Source organism: Cupressus sempervirens, chromosome 7, assembly GCF_028749045.1.
Source record: "Cupressus sempervirens isolate cs-2001-9-10 chromosome 7, ASM2874904v1, whole genome shotgun sequence".
NCBI classification, from domain to species: Eukaryota; Viridiplantae; Streptophyta; class Pinopsida; order Cupressales; family Cupressaceae; genus Cupressus; species Cupressus sempervirens.
The window spans coordinates 238669277-238691258 of NC_143124.1; the positions used below are offsets into that span (position 1 = coordinate 238669277).

Below are 21982 nucleotides of genomic sequence, written 5' to 3' on the forward strand. Positions count from 1 at the left end.
AGGGGATGAGAGAGAGAGAGAGAGTGAGATTAAGGGATGGGATAGGAGAGAGAGAGAGAGAGTAGAGAGGGAGAGAGAGAATTTGAGAGAGAGAGATCTAGTAGGCGGTAGGAGAGGGAAAGGGAGAGAGATAGGGGGGATGGGAGTGTGTGTGACAGATGTAGAGAGTAGGGGATGGGAGAGAATAGAGTGGGGGGATAAGAGTGTGTGTCTATGAAAGAGAGAGAGTAGGGGATGGGAGAGAGTGTGAGAGTGTGAGAGAGAGTAGGGGGTGGCAGAGAGAGAGTACGAGATGGGAGAGACAGAGTGAAAGGATGGGAGAGATAGAGTGAAAGGATGGGAGAGAGTGAGAGAGAGAGAGTAGGGGGCGGTAGAGAGAGACAGAGTATGGGATGGGAGAGACAGAGTAAAAGGATGGGAGAGAGTGTGAGAGAGAGTAGGGGATGGGAGAGAGTGTGAGAGAGAGTTGGGAATGGGAGAGAGAGAGTAAGAGTAGGGGATGAGAGAGAGAGAGTAGAGAGGGAGAGAGAGAACTTGAGAGAGAGAAATAGTAGGTGACCTAGGAGAGGGAGTGGGAGAGGAGGAGAGAGAGGAATGGGAGTGCTTGTGACAAATCTAGAGAGTAGGCGATGGGAGAGAAGAGAGAGGGGGGATGGGAGTGTGAGTGTGTGTGTGTGTGTGTCTGTGAAAGAGAGAGAGTAGGGGATAGGAGAGAGTGTGATAGTGTGAGAGAGAGTAGGGGGTGGCAAAGAGAGAGTACGAGATGGGAGAGACAGAGTGAAAGGATGGGAGAGAGTGTGAGAGAGAGTAGGGGATGGGAGAGAGTGTGAGAGAGAGTTGGGAATGGGAGAGAGAGAGTAAGAGTAGGGGATGGGAGAGAGAGAGTAGAGAGCGAGATAGAGAACTTGAGAGAGAGAAATAGTAGGTGACCTGGGAGAGGGAGTGGGAGAGGAGGAGAGAGAGGGATGGGAGTGCCTGTGACAAATCTAGAGAGTAGGGGATGGGAGAGAAGAGAGAGGGGGGATGGGAGTGTGAGTGTGTGTGTGTGTGTGTCTGTGAAAGAGAGAGAGTAGGGGATAGGAGAGAGTGTGAGAGTGTGAGAGAGAGTAGGGGGTGGCAAAGAGAGAGTACGAGATGGGAGAGACAGAGTGAAAGGATGGGAAAGAGTGTGAGAGAGAGTAGGAGGTGACAGAGAGAGAGAGAGTACGAGATGAGAGAGACAGAGTGAAAGGATGAGAGAGAGTGTCAGAGAGAGTAGGGGATGGGAGAGAGTGTGAGAGAGAGTTGGGGATTGGAGAGAGAGAGAGAGTAGAGAGGGAGAGAGAGAACTTGAGAGAGAGAGATAGTAGGTGGTGGGAGAGGGAGTGGGAGAGGAGGAGAGAGAGGGATGGGAGTGTGTGTGAGCGATCTAGAGAGTAAGGGATGGGAGAGGGGAGAGAGAGAGGGGGATGGGAGTGTGTATCTGCAAAAGAGAGAGTTTAGGGGATGGGAGAGGGGAGAGAGAGTAGTGGATGGGAGTGTCTGTAAGAGAGAGTAGGGGATGGGAGAGAGTGTGAGAGAGAGTAGGAGGTGGCAGAGAGAGAGAGAGAGAGTAAGAAGTGGGAGAGGGAGGATGGGAGTGTGTGTGAGAGATCTAAAGAGTAAAGGATGGGAGAGGGGAGAGAGAGTAGGAAGAGAGAGAGAGTAGGGAGAGACAGAGAGTAGGGAGGGTGGAGAGTGATGTGTTCTAATATAGTGCGTACACGCTATAGCGCGTACACACTATTTGAAACACCTAAAAATGGTCAAAAAGCAACTTTGGGGCCCGTTTCATTCATTCTCTGCTTTTGTTCTGTTCTGCACTCTGTTATCCCGACAGAAATCGTGGGTTTCAACACAACAAACATTCTTTCAAAGTGGCAAACACTATTTCAAGCTAACAAACACTATTTCAAGGTGGCACAACATCAACACATCAAGTAGGTGATATTCCATCTTTTGCATCTTATTGCCAAGGCACATCATCTTCGGTTCAAGGTACGCAATACACTCAACCTTATGTTGATGTTCAAAATGTTGAGAGAATTGAAGAGATTATAACACCTTCTAGAATTCGTTTTAGAAGACCAAAATATTTGATTGATATTGATAGTAACATTTTGAAATCAATGCCTGACAAGATTAGCAAGCGTACTTGTCAAAGAAAAGTTAATCGTATGTGGAGATTATTTTTTGATGAATTAAATATTACAGGTCAATGCCAATTATTTGTTGAAATGATGAGGAATTTAAAATTTAGGCCTATCATGAAGATTCTTGGGCTAAGAACGATGGATGATTCAAATGAAAAAAACATTGTAAAGAATCTAATGAATGCTTATGACAAAGTGGGTTCTAAATCACGCACCAAAGATAGTAATATCGTAAGACGAGTACTTACATCGACAATAGTAAGTAGCCAAATGAAGAAAGCTCGACTCATGAGAAAGACAAGAAAAACATTAAAAATTGGTAGAGGTACTCTAAGGAGAGCCATGCTAAGGCGTGAGAGATTGGAAGATCCAACAATAAATGAGTTATGGACATTTAGCGGTAGACTACCACGAAAGGATAAAGAAATTAGTGAAGCCTTGAAATCATTGATCGAAGATTTTTGAAAAAATAACACGCGTGTTTCCCCTAATCAAAGAGATGTTGTAAGAAGGAGGATTGGTAGCCAAAATTGCGAGCCACATGCAAAACATTTTTTGGACACAACTCAGACACAATTTTTACCAAAATTTATTGGTATGTATCCTCAAATTCGAATAAGTCAAAGATTTTTTGAGATGGGTAAACCTTTTTATGTGAAGATAAATCACACATGCACAACTTGTTGTTGTAGGATACATATTGAATTTTCTAACCATTTTGATATTTTTAGGCATATATGCATAATTTTGCATTCTCAGTTTGTTTTGCAGGATTGTAACATAAATGAGCCACCAAGATCTTCAAGGGAATTCATATCCAACATTTTATGTGAAATAAGAGACGGCCAACAATTTTACAAGACATCATGCTTGGATGGTACGTGCTTATTTTGTGGTTCTTTGCAACTTTTATCAACTTGTCAACATATGGATAGTACACATGCAATTGGAAATGAAATAGTAGATTATGGAAAATTTAAGACAGTGACATATGCTCTAAAAGATGGGAAACATGGTAAAAGATGTGATTTAATCATTGAAAAGATTCCAGTGTATGAGTTCATGAAGATTTTTTGTGAAAACATTATTTACGAGTATGCAAGGCATACCCATAGAGCTCGATGGCTGGATTTGCAATTCAAGTTGTGCAAGGATACGTTTCCACTGGATACCATTGTTTCGGTTGTAGATTTTGCAGAGAACTACACACTACAACCACAAAATGAGGTGCAAGCAAAGTATTATACTTCTCAACAGGTTTCCATATTTGTTCAGATAACATTCATGCATTCACCTACAAGTACAGAGGATGATAGGAAGATTTTGAGGGAGTACCATTTTTACATCAGCGATGATCGATCACATTCTACAGAGTTCGTACATGGTTGTTTTCAACTATTTTATGGAGATTTGGCTAACAGGGGCATCACATATCGTCAACACATTATTTGGTCAAACAATTGTGCATCTCAATTCAAGAATGCACGGATGTTCTATTGGTTGAGCAGGATGCACAAGTTGTGTAGAATTCAATACATGTGGAATTTCACAGAGGCTGGTCATGGAAAGGGAGAGAACGATGGTGCAGGCACATGCATCAAAAGAGCCTTAGCTCGTGAAGAACTAAAGTACAAAGATGGAGCAATATTGACAGATGCAAAATCCATCGTCCAGTGGTGTAACGCTACAATGGGTTCAGGTAAGGAAGGTGAGTCTACGGTTCATAGATTTTTTTGGTTGATAGATAATACTAACATTGCACCATATCAGGATTGTTGCACACTAACAGGATCCAGTGAGTTGCACTCTTTTAGAAGCTCTGATGCAGGTTCATGGAGTATCCACACACGAAAAATAGCATGCTATTGTCCATCATGTGCAGAGGAAAATTGGGATGACTGTGAGTCGACTGAATGGGTGGACAAATGGGATATACGGGTTTTGGACCCAATTGACACCTATCATCCCCCACAAGCACTAGAAATGGTACAGATGGAATCGTCTATTGACTTTGACTGCTTGTCTGATCTAGTGCAACCTGGTAATATATATATTTATATATCTTTGTAATTTCAATATGTAACTTTATAACTTTTACGCAAGTATTTTTTGAATTAATGACCGCATTTTGTACATTTGTCACTGCAGGCCATGTTTTTGTTGTTATTGCACCTAAAGACAATGAAGAAGGGACAGATTATTATTTGTGTCATTGTGTTCAAGCCAAACAAAAATTGGATCACTCGGTTATAGATGGTGAAGGTTTAGAGTACCATGTCGGTGTGGTGGTTGTAACCAGCACATGGCTTAGACGATATTCTATGAAGAACTCTAACTTGCGGTTATTCGAGGATTGGCAAACAGAGAGGAAGATTCTTCATTATTCAAATCTTCTTGTCGCATCAAATGTCCACTTGATAAAATATGGTGGAAAACCACATAATAAGAATCTTTGGAGAGTTCGTGAGTCAGACCACGAGGCAATACTTGAGACATTAAAATGTCGAGTAGATCCAGTTGGCTCATTAGATTGAATACAGAGAGAGGGAGAGAGAGAAAAAGTGATCAACTGGATCCAAATACATTGTTGCAACCTCTTCCCCAAGACTGTCCATATGAATAAGGTGGACCATATTGTTATGATGTGTAAGTGATGAGATTTAGTTTAAATCATAGATTTTATGTTTTGATTTGTTTAGAATCTAGATTTTATGTTTTGATGTCTCCAATTTTTTTAAAGCTAGAACAATATTTTTCATATTTTCTTATTGTGACAATATTTTTCTTTCATTGCATGTTCTCTTGGATGACAGGAGGGAGAGAAGAAAAATAAGTAGATTTCCAAACAGCCAGCCACCCTTCTTCATGTAATTTATTCATTTAAGGTAAATGTCCCATTTCCTTTGTTTGGGTTTGGTATTTGGTTATTTAAAGTCATTATTCTAGTTGGACCTTCGTATGTTTGAATTTGGGATTGTTTAGTGTCTATTTTTTATGATAAACATTTTGTTGAAGGTGCACCTCCAACATTTGGTCTATATCTCTTTCAAACATTTAGATTATCCTCTCTTTCTTTCCTCTTCTATTCCTTTAGTGCAACCTTCTCCGCAACTCATTTTCCCCTCTCTATAGCATATAAGATCTCATTTCTTGCAATATTTTCCTCTCTCCCATCTTTCCTATCCCTGATCTTCTCCTTCATGTAAAGTGCATTAGCCTCAAATAACTTCTTAGTCTCTCTTGTTCCTTAGAATTTTGTATCCTTTTCTTTGGTAGCTATAGGAATCTACTGGGTAAACCACTATGTTGTTTTCTGTCTAGTGGCATGTAACGTATAAAATCATCATCTCCATCATAGTCATTTTGGGCCTGGGTATCAAAAAATTGTTAACTATTTATTTCATCATGGTTGCCACCATTTTCAAAGCATTAGATGACGTCCTTGGGGTCAACATGTGGTGGGGATTGAATTAAAAGGGAAACATTTTCATCCCCACAAGTATTTGGTTACCCAAGGTTTTTGACAACCTCCTACAACCAATCTGGTTGTGAATCTTGCATTAGCAAGCTTAATCTAATATCAATGTTTGTTGTATGCTCAAGGTTTTATCTCCTATAATAGTCCACTGGCTGGTTCAGGTTTTCTGGTTGGGTATTTTTAGGTGCAATTGTACCTAGTCCCTTCATATTTTGTCCATAACTCCTCAACAAAGTGTTAATTGGTTCATCTAATAAGCCATTGATTTTTAGGAAGGATTCAATAGTGATTTCCTCCCCCTCACTTTACAACTCGTCAATATTTGCATCATCTACAGTAGTTTTTACTTTATGCAAGGATTCTTTTATTTTTTTGGTCTCATGATCAACTTTACAATGGTTTTTACAAATCCCTCCTTTCTAGCCCCTTTACCCTAGGGCTTTCTAGAACTCTTACTTTGCAATGTCTCTAGAACCCCAAAATTGTTCAACCACCTTCACTTTGGTTATATTAGATGACTTCAAACATAAAATGCAACTCTTGTTTGGAGAAAACACTAAATCCACCTTGGGAGCAATCACATACCCCTTTTTATGCACTCAAATTTTAGGGAAAACTATGCAAATACTTCTTAAATGGTTTCAACACTTGACTTTTCAGATGGAAATGGTTATTATAGACTCAAACCAACAAGAAAAATCCCAAACTTGAAGTTTCTCAACACTCAACAATCAAATTTCAAAACTATTACCAGCACTTACTACTAGGAGAATTTCTAGTTTTAATGGTCAAACTCCCAAACCATACAAAGGACCCCCCGCTATTTTTGCATTTTTAAACACTCTTTTTGGAGACTTACAATAACCTCTATCACTTTTTGGAGATCACACTCCGTTTTCATTTTACGACGCCATCTCGGGTGATGCTGAAACTTGCAATGTCGGCTAGTACAAAGTTGCCAACTGCCAAATCTCTCTCACCTTTCCTCGTGGGATCGAACTGTCTACTCCGTTAGTTCTGTGTGGTCGGGTAAACCCTATCCCCAACCTCATCCTATCCCCTTCAATGCTCAAACGTTCTCAGGCACGCCAATCCAGAATGTCCCCAAGGGTCACTAAATGCCATAGGGCTGCGATCTTTGACGGGGCATATCTCGGAGCTCGTACAAGATATGGATGAGATTTCAATTCCTACAGGACTGTGTTGCAGAGACATACAATAACCTCTCTCACTTTTTGGAGATCACATTTCATTTTCATTCTACAATGCCATCTCGGGTGATGCTGAAACTTGTAGTGTTGGCCAGTACAAAGTTGCCAACTACCAAATCTCTCTCATCTTTAATCGTGGGATCAAACTGTCTGCTCCATTAGCTCTGAGTGGCTGAGTAAACCTTATCCCCAACCTCTTCTTGTCCCCTTCACCGCTCAAATTTTCTTAGGTACGCTGAACCAGAATGTCCCTAAGGGTCACTAAATGCCACAGGGCTGCGATCTTTGACGGGGCATATCTCGGAGCTTGTGCGAGGTATGGATGCGATTCTAGTTCCTACAAGACCGTGTTGCGGAGACCTACAATAACCTCTCTCACTTTTTGGAGATCACACTTCATTTTTTTTTACAATGCCATCTCGGGTGATGCTGAAACTTGTAGTTTGGGCCAGTACAAAGTTGCCAACTACCAAATCTCTCTCACCTTTCGTCATGGGATCAAACTATCTACTCCATTAGCTCCAGGTGGCCGGGTAAACCCTATCCCCAACCTCGTCCTATCCCCTTCAGTGCTCGAACGTTCTTAGGCACACCAATCCGAAATGTCCCCAAGGGTCACTAAATGCCGTAGGGTTGCGATCTTTGATGGGGCATATCTCAGAGCTTGTGCGAGGTATGGATTCGATTCTAGTTCCTACAGGACCATGTTGCAGAGACCTACAATAACCTCTCTCTCTTTTTGGAGATCACATTCTATTTTCATTTTACAACGCCATCTCGGGTGATGCTGAAACTTGCAGTGTGGGCCAGTTCAAAGTTGCCAACTGCCAAATCTCTCTCACCTTTCGTCGTGGGATCGAACTATCTGCTCCATTAGCTCCGGGTGGCCAGGTAAACCCTATCTCCAACCTCATCCTATCCCCTTCAGTGCTCGAACGTTCTCAGGCACGCCAATCCGAAATGTCCCCAAGGGTCACTAAATGCCATAGGGCTGCGATCTTTGATGGGGCATATCTCGGAGCTCGTGTGAGGTATGGATGGGATTCCAGTTCCTACAGGACTATGTTGCAGAGACCTACAATAACCTCTCTCACTTTTTGCAGATCACATTCCATTTTCATTCTACAATGCCATCTCGGGTGATGCTGAAACTTGTAGTGTTGGCTAGTACAAAGTTGCCAACTGCCAAATCTCTCTCATCCTTCATCATGGGATCAAACTATCTACTCCATTAGCTCTGGGTGGCCGGGTAAACCCTATCCCCAACCTCTTCCTATCCCCTTCAGTGCTTGAACGTTCTCAGGCACGCTGAACCAGAATGTCCCTAAGGGTCACTAAATGCCACAGGGCTGCGATCTTTGACGGGGCATATCTATGGGTTGTGAATACTTCGACTATACTTTAAGTCAACGATTATCAATATGTGAAAAAATGGAACTCATTGTATTTTGAAGTACTGAGAAGATGGCCTTGCCCTTCCCCAAGAGTTTCAGAAATGGGAGACATTAGGTAAGAGAGTGAAAATGTTACTATCACTTAAACGCACATGACACAATTGGAAATGCAAATTTTGATGGTAATCATTTTGTGATAAGGGAGAGACTAGGGATGATCATTGTTACTATCTCTTTAGTAGTGGAATTTTGTTTTCTCTTGAATTTGGTGGTGGGGGATTAGTGGTAAGACTCCTTGGATATTCCTTCTTATGATGTTAGTGACAAGTGTTGCTCTTTGAAAACACTTGTACAATCTTTTTTAAATTATTAGATAAAAATAGAGAATTGTAAGTATTAAACATGATTAGCCTTTAGTTCCTAGAAGATCTTTATTTCCCCATCAATGCATTTAGAAAGTTAATTTTGAAGAAGATCATAAATAGAAAAAATTAGAGAAGCGATTTAAACATTTATATTGATTGGAAACATGTGAGTCTTGAGTTTCCTCTACCTTTTAAAGAACGTTCCTTAGCTAGCAGACCTAATTCCACATTCCATAAGACTGTCATTGCGCTAAAGATTTAGGAAACCAACTGCTCTAAGATAAAGCTTCCCGGTCAATAATAATCTAGCCTATTGAGGTACATAATACTTCTCAATTAAACTTGTGTTAATTTAGTATTAATTTTGTAATTAACTACAATTTCAGTATCTGTGTATAGGGGGTGACTGAGAAAACTATTTGAGGTCCAATTTGAAAATATATTTGTAAGGATCTCGACCAAGGTTCACAACTTTGATGATTAATACATTCATTCAGGCCAGAACCTCACTACAAAAAAATAATATATAAAAAAGGTAGTGAATAACATCATGTCTAGACCCAAATCAACCAATGAAAGTCAAATTAGCATAATGTGGAACAATAATATATGCATTGAGTGGGTTGTCATAAAAAAGCTTCATAATAAAATTCATGTCTAGAATTAAAAGACCTTAAAGAACATTTATGCTTGTAACACAAATGGCCATTCAAAATTCAATATGATTACAATATGTGAAATAGCATTACAAGAACTTGTAATGCTCTTGTGAACATCGTGTTAATTCTTGTAAGAATCCCTAAGATGCTTGTTATACTCAAAATTTTGTTGAAATTGAATTAATTTTTATCCTATCGGTTAATTGGCTTAGGGTGATATATGCTTCTTGGATGGAATAATGAGTTCATGATTAACTCTGTATTAAGATTCATAGCATCTTCTAGTTATTTGCAAAGGAAATTTATAAATTACTTGCTAATGTCATATGGCTTGCTTGAGAAAGATGTTTGTGTTCTTATTGATGGGTACTAATGACTATCCACATTTAGTTCTTTAATATCCTATTTGACAAGCTTTCCATAGACATTTCTTTGCCATATTAAGTATTTTTGAAAACATATTTGAGTAGGACTATAGTAGATACTACCAGAAATAGCTTCTTTGCAGTTTTTGAGAAATACTAATAAAGAAAAAAAGAACATCTACTAGTTGGTAGACATAATGGCAACTCTCTAGCAATTGAATTTAATTTCATACATGCACATATCTAATTTAATGTCATACATGAACATATCTAATTTAACGTCATACATGAACAAACATATAATATAAAATGATAACCAATAATGTCATATACATTAACAAACACATAATATATTATGATAACCAATAATGTCGTATATGAACAAACATATCATATATTAACCAATAATGTCACACATCAAATATGTCATACATCAAATATAGAATGTCATATGTACATCAAATGTGTATCGAATATGTCTCTCGGATGCTTATATATATACATGGGGAAGGAAACAAGTCTCTATATATATGTATCAAATATCTCAACTAAATCTTTTCCTTCCCATGAGGGGAAGGAAACAAGTCTCTCGACGTCCTCTGCCGTCGTGTGGAGGGAGACAGCGGAGATGACGGGGCCTTCCTGACACGCTCACTTGACCTCTTGTTGAGGCTCTTCTCCAGGTCCAACTAATACAAAGAAAGTAGATATGAATCAATATTTATTATACATTGAAATCAAATATATGTACTCATAAAATCAATTATTTTCTTACCGCAAACAAATAGTCACTCTGTAAGTCCACCTCAAATGCTCGTGGACGATCAAGTGTGACAAGACCCTACAACAATTCAATAAATATAATCACTTATAAATAACATTAGAAATTTTGAGATTAACTATTATAAACAACAACTAAAATGAAGAAAATTCTTTCATACCTCTGTCAGTGGCTGTGAGCTAGCCATAGCTGCGGCCACTCCACTATCAACAGACTGTCGCAGATGAGGAGGTGTGTCTGACATCATGAGCTACACATCATACAATACACGTTGTATCTAACATGAAACATGGAATAAATATAATCAAATGAATTAAATTAACATGAAACAACTGTACATGTGTGAAGCTCATATGATGTCTCTGCTCTGCATCTATGGTAAAGGTTGAGGGTCCTGTGGAGAACTGATGCACATGCATATTTTTTTGGGTCAATCCTTAATATGATTACGTAATAAATATATGTATTAATTAAAATGATTAAATTGATACATACCTCAGGACTCATCGAAGGGACAAAAAATGGGCTTGGAGGATCACTGCTAGGCCCAGGAACACTTTGACCCTAAATTTTGAACAATGTCAATAAATCCTAATTAATTAATCATTCACTATACGTATGAAATGTGATCAAATTAGTAATTTACCTGTGTGTCAATGCCAAATGTCTCATTCAGGAACTGATTGGTGACAAGCCCATCATCTGCACCATCTTCGACATGAGTGCCAAATGTGCATAGGGATCCACATGAAGTGCACATGTGACCACGATGTATAGAAGGCTCCCCCTCAACTAATGGGCTCGTGGAATGGATGAGGGTCTGTGTCAAAGCATTAATGGTCCCTAGAGTGCTGGCCTCTACATGTTCCTTCACAACTGAAGGAATAATCACATGCTCATGTTGTGGATGGACCACGGGTGCCCTAACTACATTAGGGTCACGACGTGCTCCGGGCCTCTCAAATGATGACTCCCCACCTCTACCCTGGGAGTCTAAAATATCAAAATAATTGGGGATCTCCCCAAGGACAAACTCACAATATAATTTCTTCAAAAAATACATGGGGACCTCGTGATTGTTGCAATGAGGGGCATCAAAAACCATCCACCATCTATCCCAAAAATTATTTCTAATAGCATCATGTATGCACCAATGGATGGGGAATCGTTTAGTACCCTCTCTAACAGTATTTTGCTCACCGGATTTTCTAAATAATGCACATATACTACTTTTTGGTATTTCCTTTTTTTTAACATCTTCATATGACAATTTATTTGCATAAAATATTTTTTATTCATCCCTCTTAGCCCACCAAATATCTAACTGACCACTAACTGAGGCTATCTGAATGTTAATGGATTTGAGGGATGATGCCAATTGAGCCCTCATTGGATTGGTTTGTCCAAATTCTTTCAACCGAGCAATGATTCCTTCTAATTCAGTTTTGCCTCTCTCTATTTCATTTCTTAGATTTTCTTGTGTGCCTGGTGGAGGTCTTGCAATTGGTTCGGGTTGCGAAATTTGTTCTTCTTGAGGAGGGTTTTGGTTTTGGGGTTCTTGAGGGTTTTGATGTTCTTGTGGATTTTCTGGTTGATTATGAACATTTCTTGATAAAAAATCAATTGAAATTCAAATAAATAAACAAATCTAAATGAAATTTGTAAAAACCCTACAAAAGAATATTAAAAACTTACAAAACAATATGAAAAATATATCAAACAATGCAAAGTTAGGTTTATATCACTTACGACGTCGTCGTGGGTGTGCTTGTGGTCTTGGATTTCGTCGACGAGGAGGCATTTTGGCAAATGGTGGTGCAAATGTTGAGTCTTCAACTCGCGTACGCGCTGCTCGCTGTAGGAGTAAAAGAAAATGGTAATGAAAATGACGGGTTGCGGGTTTGCAGCACATCATACATACTTTTTTTTTTTTTTTAAAGCATGTATGCGCTATAGCGCGCACGCACTATGGCTTGGGTTGCCCAAGCCATAGCACGTGCGCGCTGTTTAAAATAGGGAAAAAAAAAATTGTTGTCACCTTTTTGGCACCACAACTCGGTGCATATGCCCATGGACAAGACAAGTTATTATAGAAAACATAGAAGAAGTTTGAGAATAAGGTCTTAGAACTTATTTCTCAAAAGATTACCATTTTTGAAGTAGAGTTATCTACTGTTTTGGGTTCTCTTGAAACTTCTGGTGTAAATGTAACTTTACTTTTTGGTAAATTATGTGATATTCCAAGTTTTACAAAGGAAATAAAAGACAAATTGTCTAAGATTAATGAAGATATGAAGGTGAGTACTCAACAATTATAGCTTGACCTAAGTTCAAGCTCTACCCATTTCAAAAGGATTAGATTTTTGATAGACATGTAGGCAATATTTCTTAAAGACGAGGGTAGAATAAGATCTACATTGGTAGATATCCAAAATATGATACTCCCTAACATGGATGCACTGCAGAATCATATTGCTTGATAAAAAACTCTCATCCATGATAATAATTTTTGTATTGTAGACCATCTGATTGAACTGTCAGTAGAAGTGCAGGTTGCATTGCACACATGCAAGGTCTTTCAAGAGAACTAGGATGAGACTTTGGCAATCATACTGAAGGTACATTCAGATTTCTTGTCTCACTTTGGCATTACTATGTAAGTACATATAGGATAAATCTTTGGCATTAATGTTAGAAAAGGGGGAGAAGATATTGAAAAGATATAAGATGATGTAAATAGATAGGGGGAGAAAATTGTAAGAAAGTATGGAGAAATGTATATTGTATGTATAATATACTATATATTATCTTTGGAGGAAGCATTACCATGTACAAAAATATATCCTTTATAAAAACTATTTTGAAAAATCTCAAAAATAGTATACTCTACCAAGTTGGAGATATAAGGTGATGGATAATTTAGTTTTGACTGATAAATATTTTTCTCACTAATGCCAAAGGGGGAGATTGTTGACATTCCAGTCATGTTTGTTATTAGTGATATACACTTATTTAGATTTTGAGTTCATATCAAGCATATTGTACAATCAATAGTATTAACCAAGAATTTTAGTTGCTATGAAGTCCTATGGATAGATTCTAGTTTGAACCGAGTAATTACTACAAAGTTGATGAACAATAGTGTAAACTGAGCATTTTAGTGTATGCTGAGTTTACCAATGTAAACCGAGTTGTGCAATGTTTATCAAGTTTTTAGTTGATTTGATGTGAGTCCAATGTTGACTGAGATACTCAGTGTTAACCAAGTGACTTAGTTTATATCGACCTCAAGGTGATAGTGTTTATCAATCTATGCAGCATTAACCAAGTGATTCAGTTTATATGTCGAGTTTCACAATATTCACCGAGTCACTAGTGTAGACCAAGTAGTATCAGTATGGATCGAGCTTCTATCTCTACCAAGTGCATGACAATGCTGAGCATTGACAGTGGATATCAAGTATCAGAACCTCGCTGAGTCAATCTTTAGAGCCCTAGTTTCTACACTTTGTCTAACTTTGTAATATTGTGTAAACTTGTATTGTGGCCAACTTTGTAATTGTGTAATTGGAATTATATATATGTAATGTATTGTATGACATCCAAAGAAGATATGGAATTAAAAAAAAGGGAAGTACTATAATCATCAAATGGAGAAAAGAAGAAAATTACAAAGGCTACAACAGTATAAGGAGCAACAGAGATTCATCTATCACAGCAAGGTGATTTGTATACTATGCGGAATCTCATTCAGCAAACCAAGTTGTAGATTAGAGATCAGCCACTGCTTCATCCTAATAGGTGGATCAATCAAATCCTTTAACAAGGTAGACCTAACTATCTTATGTAAATCTCTTTACCAAGTGCATATTTTATTATATGTTTGTAAATCCTTTCACAAGGTGGACCTAGTAGTCCTTATTGCTCCTAATAGGGTAGATCATCAAAAGTGATCAATGTAAGCCTTAACAAGCCAACTTTATACTACAATACTAAGGCCTGTGGGTATCATCCCCACCCCAAATTTACTTTCTATTTGGAAGATTTTTGAGTCACCAAATCTTGTGTAAAGAGTTATGTATTCTTTCATGTTTTCTCAGTTTCTCATGCATGAAGTTAGATCAGAATTCATATAAAGGATTAATTGCTAATTGGATAAAAGATTTATAAGTTACTGATTCACCCCTCCCCTCTCAATAACTTAGCCTTTCATAACATTTCCAATAGGTGATCACTATGTTTTTCAACTTAGTCATCATTGTATAGCTCAATCTCTATTGTTTTGTCTTTTCTCAACTTACATTGTCACGCTCATCCTTCTCTACACTTAGTCACTACCACTACTCAAAAAATACTATATTCTCAGCTATCTCTTAAGTTTCGTAATCTTTTGCTTCTTCATTTACCTAGTAAATTATCACTCAGTCAAGATTAGTGTTTTACTCAACTTCTTCTCTTTTATCAAACATCTCTTCCATACTTTAACTCATTTGATTATTTTAATTGATATAGCATTTGATCAAACAACACATTATCTTGTCAAAGACTAACTGATCAAGTGCCCATTGTAATTCCATCAAAATTGCTCCTCCTTACTTAAAAACTTTACTAATTCACCTTATTTTCTCTCATTAAGGTTTGACATCAATGATAACATAAAAATTGTCTTACCAATAACATTTGACATCAATGATAACATAAAAATTGTTTCAATCATACTTTCCAACAATCTCCCTCTTTGGCATTGGTGGCAACACCGTAAGTTACCATGCAAATCCAAAAGAAATCTTCAATTGATTATCACTATCAAATCCCTTTGTATTATTCATTAATTTTCATTAATATCCCTAGTTTCATTATAATTCTAATCTATGCACTCTCTAATGCACTATCTCCTCGCTTATTCTTTACACTTCTTAAGATATTCATCTTCTCCCTCTCCTTGTAACTCTATGGTAATTTCCATACTATATCTCCCACTTTGATAAAAATGCCAAAAAAACCATCCACTTATGCAAATCATGTACAAATTTCTCTCTTTATCACTTTCTGTACTTAGTGGCACTAAAATAAAATCTTTCTAGCGTAGTACTAGGAAGGGTGAGCTCTTGGGAAGTCTTGCTGCTTCACCCTTGTGAGAATCACCTTTTTAAAATAAGTGTTAAGTGTTCCATTTATTCTCATGAGAGATGGATTTATGTTGAATCACTACTCATGAAACATGGGTCAATGAGTTTGACTCAAAATCACATAGTTAAATCCTGATAGCAATATCACAATTTGACTCACTGTGGAAATTATATCCTACTTATCAATTGATGAGCTTAAGGGGCTTTCTAGTGAATGGTTCATAAGGCACAACACTTGGTGAAGGTTTTTCAAATGGAGTTGCAAGCTTTGGGTTTAACCATGGAGGAAACTAGGTGGTTAATCTTGCTTAGGATGGAGTACTACTAGGATTGGTGACCTCCTGGGAAGTCTCAGTGCTTCATCCCTATGAGCATCATCGAGATCCAATGAGTGTTAAGTGTTACATTTATTCTCACGAGAGATGGATTCATGTTGAATCGCTACTCATGACACATGGATCAATGAGTTTGACTCAAAATCACACAGTTAAAGCTTGATAGCAATATCACAATTTGACTCACTATGGAAATTATCTCCTACTTGTCAATTGATGAGATTAAGGGGATTTCTAATGAATGGTTCATAATGCACAACACTTGGTAAAGGTTTTTCAAATAGGGTTGCAAGCTTTGGTTAACCATGGAGGAAACTTCACAGTTAAGCATGCTCAAGCTAGAGTAGTACTAGGATGGGTGACCTCTTGAGAAGTCCTGGTGCTTCACCCTTATGAGCATCACCTAGATCCAATGAGTGTTAAGTGTTCTATTTATTCTCACGAGAGATGTATTCATGTTGAATCACCGGTCATGAAACATGGGTCAATGAGTTTCAGTCAAAATCACATAGTTAAATCCCAATAGCAATATCACAATTTGACTCACTCCCACTTATCAATTGATGAGCTTAAGGGGATTTCTAATGAATGGTTCATAAGCAACAACACTTGATGAAGGTTTTGCAAATGGATTTGCAAACTTTGGGTTTAACCATGGAGGAAACTTTGTAGTTAAGCATGCTCAGGATGGAGTAGTATTGGGATGGGTGACCTCTCGAGAAGTCCCAATGCTTCACCCTTGTGAGTATCACCTAGATCCAATGAGTGTTAAGTGTTCCATTTATTCTCATGAGATATGGATTCATGTTTAATCACTAATCATGAAATATGGGTAAATGAGTTTGACTCAAAATCACACTTTTAAATCCTGATAGCAATATCACAATTTGACTCACTGTCAAAATTATCTCCTACTTATCAATTGATGAGCTTAAGGGTCTTTTTAATGAATGGTTCATAAGAAAAAACACTTGTTGAAGGATTTTTAAATTGGATTGCAACCTTTGGGTTTAACCATGGAGGAAACTCCATAGTTAAGCGCACTCAGCTTGGAGTAGTATTAGGATCGGTGATCTCCCAGGAAGACCTAGTGTTTCACCCCTATGAGCATCACCTAGATCCAATGAGTTTCAAGTGTTCCATTTATTCCCATGAGAGATGGATTCATGTTGAATCACTACTTATGAAACATGGGTCAATGAGTTTGACTCAAAATTGCACAGTTAAATCTTGAGAGAAATATCACAAATAAACTCTCTCTCTAGATCATCTTTGTCCATGACTTGTTGGACTGTCATCAACTCATTCTTATGTCCTTATTTTCACATCATTAGGAAACTCCTAAAGTGTGACTTCTTGCATCAATCTATAAGATTTTTGGATCATAACAATTGATGCAATGTTTCATCTCTTCTTAGTTTTCTTCAGATAGGGGAATGACCCCTAACTTACCTCTTAGATATACAAATTAACCCTTATCTAATTTCTTAGTGAATATATTGGCTATATATTCCTTTATATTCAAAATCTTTGATCTGACTTCTTTGTCTTGCAGTAATTCCCTCAAGTAATGATACTTCATTGAAATATTCTTGGTCTTTATGTACATCACAAGATGATTGGATATGTTTATAGAAGTTGTTTTATCACAATATATCACTCTAGGTTCAACAATCTCTTTTTTAATTCATTCCAATAATTGCTTGATTCAAACAATTTTAAAATAATTAATTGAACTATTGCAACATGTTCAACTTCTATTGTAGATTTTGAAATGCAAATTTTCTTCTTGCTTGTCAATGAAATTAGCTTCTTTCCTAGAAAGAAAGTACCTCCACTTGTACTCTTTATGCCATCAATGTTTCCAACCCAATCAACATATCTAAAGACTTTCAACTCAAACTTTTTATTCTTCTTATACCTTAAACCATAGTTTTATGTACCTTTTAGATATCTCACTATCCTTTCATAGCCATCATGTGATTCTCCTTAGGATTAGCAAAAAATATTGTAATAATACCAACAACTGATGCAATGCCAGGTATTCTATGAACAACATATTATAATTTTTTAATCAATGACCTATATGATATCTGATTCACTTCAGCAGAATCATCATTCTTTGAAATTTTATGTCTAGCATCCATAGGTGTTCCATCTGATCTTAAATATTCTATTTTCAATGTCTTTTTGAAATATTTTGATTGTGTAATATATATATATATATATATATATATATAATATATATATATATATGTATGTATGTATGTATATGCATACATCTATAACAAGTGGAAGAACTCAAGGAGACAAAGTCGACCGAAAAATCTTCGTTCAAGTCGGTGGAGGATGCGTTGGCGTCACCTGTTACACTGCACTGTGTTTTGCACTTGCAATGGAATAAATCTTCAATAAGTCAATCTCAGAGAGAAGAAGCGTGGGATCAAACTTGTGTGGTTGATCCCAGTAATATAAAGAGGAGTATCAAACAAGTATTCGTTGCCTGGAACTGCGCACCCGACCACTAGGCATCAAATTATGGGAATCCAAATATTATGCATTGTCGTATTATTTATGCAGGGTATGTTTGTGGAGGGAGCAGTAAAGCTAGGGGCAAGCCTTAGACCCTCTCCTTCGGTCCAACAGCAATCTTGGCAGTCCCCGGGCAAGATTTTCAGTTTAGGATTCCACCCAATTGGAGACAGGGGACTCTATGTTGTGGGCATCAGCTTTGCTAACATCAATGATTCAACTCTGATATGGACTGCGGGCTTCAATGGCGGAATTCAAGTGGGAGAAGGAGCTTCCTTCAATTTGCAGAGCGATGGCAATCTGTTTCTAAGCAATGGGACGCAAATACTCTGGCAGACAAACACATCCAATAGAGGCGTGGCATCTGCAGAAATACAAGATGATGGGAACTTTGCACTGCAGAATAGTAGTTCAGGCACAGTTTGGGACACCTTCGCAAATCCTACTGATACTCTGCTGGTTAACCAGAATTTCACCGTGAACCAAAGCCTGCGATCGGGTCTTTACACATTCACCATGCAGTCCAGTGGGAATTTCACGCTGACATGGAACAACAATGTCACGTACCTGAATGAGGGTAGACCACTGGCTACCACAGCAACTCTCACCGGCCAAGGAATTTTCAAGCTCTCTAATTCTTCAAATGATTCCATCTGGTGGGCTCGGAGCATAGATTACTCCGACAGTTCTATCGCGGTGCGAAGAATGAAACTGGAATCAGATGGGAATTTGAGATCCTATAGATGGGTTACGGATTCGGGGACGTGGCAACGGGTATGGGTTGCTGTGGAAGATCAGTGCAAAGTCTATGGATGGTGTGGAGATTTTGGGGTGTGTGTTTACAACGATACAGATCCATATTGCGAGTGCCCATCTGCAGATTTTGATCGGATAGATGCCAATGACGCCACCAAGGGATGTAGAAGGCAGCAGGATATAACACAGTGTAGCAATGACCAGAGTATGGTTCGACTGAATAATACGGAATTCTTTTCTTACCCTCCAGATCTAGAATCAAATTCTGAGATATATACCTTGGCATTTGAAGATTGTCGGCAGAACTGCCTCAAGAATCCTAGCTGCACTGCATCTACAATCATGGCTGACGGCACGGGCACTTGTAGAATGAAGACCAACGAGTTCACCAGTGCTTATCAAACACCAAGCATTTCAAGCACTTCTTATGTAAAGGTATGCGGTTCCGGTCGTCCTCTAACCCCACCTCCTCCTCGGGTCAGGATTGTGAATAAGTACTTCACTCCCATTGAAATCGCTCTGGCAGCTATAGTTCCAGTCATTGTCCTCATGACAATCCATATTTGCCTTTGGTGGACATGCTGTAGAAAAAATCCTAGGTTTCGGTTTGGACAATCCCCTGCTCTTTACGCCGCACTTGACTATGCCTCTGGAGCTCCAGTACAGTTTTCCTACAAAGATCTGCTGCAATGCACAAATAATTTTACAGAAAAGGTAGGTTCGGGTGGGTTTGGAACAGTTTATAAGGGTGAATTGCCAAATGAAACGGTGGTTGCAGTAAAGCGATTAGAAGGAATTGAGGAAGGGGAGAAGCAATTTCGCAGGGAGGTAGCGACTATCAGCAGCACCCATCACTTGAATTTGGTTAGGCTCATTGGATTTTGTTCAGAAGGCCGCCATAGGCTGCTGGTTTATGAATTTATGAGAAATTCTTCTCTGGATACATTCCTTTTCAACTCTTCAGAGCAAGCCAAGACGCTAGATTGGGACACTCGGTTCAACATAGCGTTTGGAACTGCAAAAGGTATTGCCTACCTACACGAGGAGTGTAGGGATTGCATTGTTCATTGTGATATTAAACCAGAGAATATACTCTTGGATGAAAATTTCAATGCCAAGGTCTCTGATTTTGGGCTTTCCAAACTCATACATGGCAGAGGTGATCATCGGACCCTGCCATTGAGTAGTGTTCGAGGAACAAGAGGATATTTGGCTCCAGAATGGCTTGCCAATTTACCCATTACATCCAACTCTGACGTCTACAGCTACGGCATGGTTCTACTGGAGATTGTAAGTGGAAGAAGGAACTTTGATATAGTGATATCGGAAAGGAAAAGGTTCTCAATATGGGCATTTGAGGAGTATGACAGGGGAAATATTATAAATATCATAGATGAAAAGCTTGGTACAAATTTAAATATTGATCAGTTTCAGAGAGCAATTGAAATCAGCTTTTGGTGTCTTCAGAAGCAGCCCTCTCAGCGGCCATCTATGGGGAAAGTCGTTCAAATGCTTCAAGGGATTTTGCCCATGGAAAAACCTCCACCTCCTATACATTTAGACTGCGGCGACACTACCTCAACACTTACAAGTTCTAGTGATCATTAGACAATCCCTTTCTCTATAAATGGTGTTCTGCCAGTAAATTCTATATACATGGCAGAGACACTATCTGTCGGTGAGTAGTTCCAACTCCGAGTCATACTGTTCACCGGTAGGACATGATTGTGTATGTATTTTGAGAGGATTCAGGATTCTCTTTTCAACCCTCTATAAGGGGAAGGATATGTATTAGTTGATTTCTACATTTGAATTGATAGAGTAAAATATTTACGAAATTTATAAAGTTGATGTTGATATGTCAGAGGCAAAACAATCATTTTGAGGATTTGGGTGAAAGGGGAGAATATATATTACAGAAGCTTGCATGCTTTCCATTGATCATGTAATTGGATTTTCCAGCATGACTAAAATCTTTCCAGTTAAAAATTTGCAAATGAATGCCAATAGTAATCAAATTGCATACGAAAGACATGGTAATATACTTGAGAACTATACTTCTGAGTCTTCGGATTCTCTTTGTAATCATCTGTAAGAAGACTGGTTATAGGATATCTGCTTTTGAATAGATAAAATGGAACTATTTCCTAATTTATAACGCGGATAATGGACAGTAGTTTCGACTCTTGAGGTTTTGGGTAGAAGGGAAAAATGAATATTACAGAAGCTTTCATGTTTTTCACTGACCATTTACATTAATTTGCAGGATGCATGTGTAATGCCAATCACAATCACTATGGTCAAGATTTGAAAAATAAATCTAAACTGCATACTTGCCCTCGAGTACTTTGTTTGTCTGAAGCACACAAAAACTTGTCGAAATTTCCATTAGGAACTAGAGGGAATATAAAGGCCTTACAAGTTTAGATCTGAATAACAGATTACAATTCTTTTCATAGAACTGCGCTCAAAGCATTGCATTCTCTATCAATAACCCCTGCCTTCATTTTCTTTTTCTATGTGAAGATTTTGGACTATGGCTTTTTGAAAACTATCAATTCTTAATGTTGTGCTCTTGTTATGAAATTATTTGAGAATGCAATTTAGAGTGTTTGAGGTCACAGATTCTCTAAGCTCTTGTTATGAAATTATTTGAGAATTGTAATTTAAAGTATTTAAAATCACATATTCTCTTGTTATAATGTTTGCATAAGAATATCATCATTCCATATCTATCATTAACCATATTTATTTTTCTTCATTCCATATCCATCATGAACCATATTTATTTTTCTTTTAATTAGAA

The 21982-nt window shown here is 38.0% G+C and overlaps 1 pseudogene across 1 annotated transcript; it reads left to right on the plus strand.

Moving 5' to 3' along the window:
* Window positions 1-18189: 18189 nt before the first annotated feature.
* LOC149546390 (G-type lectin S-receptor-like serine/threonine-protein kinase At1g34300 pseudogene) lies at window positions 18190-21064 on the plus strand (annotated as a pseudogene). The gene has a single exon (XR_016353707.1). The product of XR_016353707.1 is annotated as a G-type lectin S-receptor-like serine/threonine-protein kinase At1g34300 pseudogene (transcript).
* The last annotated feature ends 918 nt before the right edge of the window (window positions 21065-21982 follow it).